The sequence below is a fragment of the Lactuca virosa genome, chromosome 4, assembly GCF_052849685.1.
Source record: "Lactuca virosa cultivar CGN04683 chromosome 4, Lactuca_virosa_CGN04683_v6, whole genome shotgun sequence".
In the NCBI taxonomy this organism is placed as follows: domain Eukaryota; kingdom Viridiplantae; phylum Streptophyta; class Magnoliopsida; order Asterales; family Asteraceae; genus Lactuca; species Lactuca virosa.
This window is the reverse complement of record NC_136429.1, coordinates 258,930,331-258,935,238: the sequence shown is the minus strand read 5'-3', so window position 1 is coordinate 258,935,238 and position 4,908 is coordinate 258,930,331.

Below are 4,908 nucleotides of genomic sequence, written 5' to 3'. Positions count from 1 at the left end.
GTGGGCACCATGTTAGGGCATAGAGCCACCAAGTCGCAGAACCTGGCCGTATAAGCTACGATGTCGGAACCCTGCATTTTGAGGTTCGAGAGTTCCTCCTCAAGCTTCTGAATTTCGCCCATCAGGCAGTACTCCCTCGTCATGAGGTCCTTCAGTGTGTCCCAGCCCATGGCGTTGGCTGTGACTAGTGAGAGGGATTTGACATGGCCATTCCACCATTTCAGGGCCCTTTGGGTGAAGGTACAAGCAGCAAATTTTATCTTGCTTCCCTCGGGGCATGAACACATTTCGAAGATTGCTTCGGTTCTTTCGATCCATTGGGATAGTGCAAGGATCCTTCGGTTCCATTGAAGTAGGTAGGTTTGAAGCTGATGAAGTATTTAATCTGGTTAATTAAATGAGCGAGTGGAAACACTGCTCACATTATTTGTTAAGATTATTTTCATACATGCAGCTGGTAACAGTTATTCAGGAAACATATATTCATTCGAGGATAGTTATTTCAAATTCATAGAGTTTATTAGGTATAGACTCTTTTATGAATTATTCCTAGAACCTTGTGGAAGTCAGGACCCGATACATCCAGAACTAGGATAACCTTGTCTTTTCACCTTTCGGCTTGTGTCCATTGCTTTAGACTTATTTCGTCTCATCTTTGTATTCTTTTAGCAAAGATGCCTCCTCGCAAATCTATCAGACGCACTACTCCGATAACTCCAATACCGCCTCCTTTGCAAGTTGATATGGCAGCTATAAACGCTACAGTGGCCGCGACTGTGGCAACAACCATGGCTCAATATCACTCCATCAGTACTAGTGGAGGTGGAACGCCTACTGATCCTACTCAAGGTGAAGTCCCTGTGCGCCCGGGAGACTTCTCTTACAAGGACTTCACCAGATGCCAGCCCTTGTCCTTTAAAGGGACTGAAGGAGTCATTGCCCTCATGCAATGGTTCGAGAAAACAGAGTCGATCTTCGAAATCTGTTTATGCCCAGAAGGAAGCAAAGTGAAGTTTGCTGCCTGCACCTTCTCTGGCAAGGCCCTAACATGGTGGAACAGCCATGTTAAGTCACTGACCCTATCGGTGGCAAACTCAATAGGTTGGGAAAACCTAAAAGAGTTAATACGGGAGGAATACTGGCCGTTAGGCGAGATTCAAAAACTGGAACAAAAGCTGTGGGATCTCACTATGGTCGGCTCAGACATAGTGACCTACACGGACCGGTTCAGCGAACTAGCCGCTCTATGCCCCGAGATGATTACCTCGGAGAGCAAGAAGATAGAAAGATACATTTGGGGTCTGACTGCTCCGACCCAAGGAAATTTGTTGTCTTCTAACCCAGCCACGTTCGATAGTGCTAAACGCCTGGCTCAACGACTCATCGACCATGGAGTCCGCCATGGTGTAAAAGTCACTATTCCCGAGTCATCGAGGGAAGAGGACTATAATCGGAAGTCGGGGAACAAGAGGAAGAAGAAGCAAACAATACAAGACACCCCACAAGAACAAACGAGCGAGTACTATGTACGCCGCTACGACACCTACTGCTTCAGCACTTGCCAGCCGATATGCTGGGAACCTTCCGGAGTGTGGAAAATGCAATTTTCACCACACCGGAGTGTGCCGGGAAATGCAGTGTCTGAACTGCCACAGAAAGGGACACACCGTCCGTTACTGCAGGGCACTGGCTCAACCGATCTCCCAAGTCCTCAGAGCTGAAGGAAACCAAGCCTGCTGTGGCTGTGGTGAGACTGGACACCGTCAGAGGGACTGCCCAATAGTAAGGAACTCAGGAGCGTATAGACGCACTTTGATGATCACCGCAGGGGAATCTACCCCGGAGTCGTCGACGAGTAGTGGTACGTTTTCAAAATAGTAATTACTTTTAAAATTAATTTATATTGGTATAAGATTAAAATTTGGGGATAACACTTAAAAGTAACTATAACAGCTCACATGTTGAAATAGGTCACAGTATTCAAGAGAACTAAAAGATCCGTTTAGAGAAGCTATTATGGCTTATCATATACATCAGGGTTGTGCGCAACTAAGATGTCGCAGACTAAGAGTGAGTGACTCCGCTTAGGTCCCCATCCCTTAATTGGTTTGGGGATTTGAGGCAGGGTTACTCAGTCGACTGCCTGGTACATCTTAAATATTCATAACTAGTATATGGCAGGCGGTGGTAGTGGTACCAAGGAGGATTATGATATAAAGTATCCCCACCAATTAGTAGAACACTTTTGTTCGTATGTATGTGCACATAGCGGTACGATACGTAGGAGTGTTAACTTCAATTAGAAAACAGGAAACACGAGAACAGTTACAAAGAGTACATTGTTGAACATACTAGGAGTACAGTATCGAGCATACCAGGGATACATCGTCGTTTATCAGACGTTTCTTTCATTGGACCAAAACTTTGTTCAGTATAGAGTCCGTGGTTTTCATTCGTCATGAGTTGGCGTGGTCCTCACCATACTGAGTTCATATGTTTCTATCGCCTCGATCGGCAAGTTCTCGAAACTTTCGTCCTTCGTATCGAAAGTCCGACCTAAACCTAAAATTTTATCTTTCATATTCTAAACCCCCGAAGTACTCGTGCGAAGAGTACTTTGTCCTCCGAAGCCTTATCGTCATATGTCCGCAGACCATCACGAAATACCACTCGTCCAGCAGACCAAGTTCGAGCACAAAGGCTATGGACGAATACAACCCAACTATTACTATTTAGTGTATACGCGAGGGTGGTATATGATTATGATTACACATACTTAGTATGTGTGTTTCCGCCCTTTCTCCTGTCCTCGTTGGGTTGTGGACCTGGGGCAGAGTCGCACATCTGACCGTCCTACTAACCCTAATTATATGCAACTTGTATACGCGAGGTAATGATAGATGGACCAAGTATGAATCCTATCAGGAACACCAGGGCAAAATTGCCTGGTCTACGAGTAGGTATTCTACAGATCAGAGAAGCGCAACCCCAGTAGTAATGCTAAGAGAGCTAATTTCGAGACTAAATTCCATCTAACGGGGGGATGATGTGACAACCCGAAATTTCTATTTTTTACAGCCATTCAATTCAATAGAAGTCAGAACAGTTCTGCTAACTTTCAAGCTTTTTGGAATAAGTTTGAATGTTTTAAAGTTAGTACTTCAATAGATATTAGGAGAGGGGATACCCTAGGGTTTATTAAATAGCTATAAGGTCCCAAAACTTCAAAAGTTTGGAGTTTACGGCCCAAATGGTATTAGGGCCGTAAACCCTAATGACTATATAAGTGAGACTTAGTTTATTTTAGCTTTTTTTTCACATTTCCAAGACTAGAACCAATTCTCTCTCAAGTATCATCCAACTTTTCTTCAAGATCTTCAACTTTTAAGTATTTCTAAGCCCTAGTAAGTTGATATCTACCTTAATCTAGTGATCTAACACACTTCTATCCGTAAAATCATTCCAAAAGTGTAGATCTTCAAGTTTCAACAAGAACACCAAGAACACACACTAGTGTTCTTGGACTTTTAGCACCTTTTCAAGCTTCTACCTAGTAAGTACTTCTATCCTAGAGTATTATAAGCCTTGTTACACTTCTAAACATCAAGAAAACACCCAAGAAAGTCAAGATCAAAGGTATTTACGGTCCAAGATGTTCTTGGACCGTAAACCCTAAAAATGGTGCCAATGTGTGCCTTAGTCCCTACCAAGCCTTGCAAACTAGTTTAGATCTTTAGCTTGATGTGATAGGAACTTGAAAACATCAAAAGAACATCATCCATATGGGTTTACGGCCGTAAACACATGGAGAAGTGGTCCATGGGCCGTAAACTCCATTTAGGAGTGTATTGATGCCACAAACACTTCCAAAGGCTTAGACTTGAAGTTAGGACGCTTCATTATGACTTTTAGGACTTCAAATCACAAAATGGTGGGCGTACCATGAGTTTACGGTCGTAAACTCATGGGTGTACGACCGTAAACTCCAAAGGTGATGGTCACAAAACCGTAAACACCTTTTGATGCCATTTCACTTCCCTTCGATGAATCACATGTGATTCCAACACTTGATCAAGGTGTTTCCTAGTCACGGAAGGCGTTTCCTTTCATATAGTTGTTTATAAACACTATATTCATGTCAATATGTGTCCATATATGTCATTTAGGATTTATTTGTGTCTCGGGACATCATTCGTGGAACTTCTCATCCTTACACGCATACCCGTTTGAATCACCCACATCAGGTGAGTTCATACCCCGTAATGAATCTTTTAACTGTTTTAACTGTTTTAAGGGGGGGATACAAGTTGAACACAATGATAATTATGTAAATGTTTGTTATAAACATCTTTCAAAATGTTACTTATATCACTAATAAGTTGTCAAAACATTTCAAAACTCCTTCAAAGTTATGTTACTTTTAGTTATACAAAACTCTATTTCTAAAGTACAAGCATAACTTAGTAGATAAATGAGTCTTTTCAATAACAGTCCAAGTAGAACATTAGTAAACTATAATAGGTATAGTTTAGGAGAATGCTATTCATTACTTCTAGTACAATGAAGCACATAAAGAGTCAGTTCTTACATGAGTCAAACACATAGTGAAGAGAATCAAATAATACCATACAGAGAGAACACATAATAAAGAGAAACAAACAGAACAAACAAGTAAGGTTGTTATACCATGAAAACACACAATACATGATCTAATTATACCAATGAATCACTAACACATTGTTTTAACAAAAGGTGATAGTTATATTGGGTATACATGATTATATAACTTTAATGTGAATTACACGGCTTGCAAGAATTTGCAGAGGTCGTGTTTAGTTCCCCTAATCTCCCGACAGGGAGAGCGTTTAGTAAGGGTTCTAGCCTTCACATTATGACCGTAATAAAACA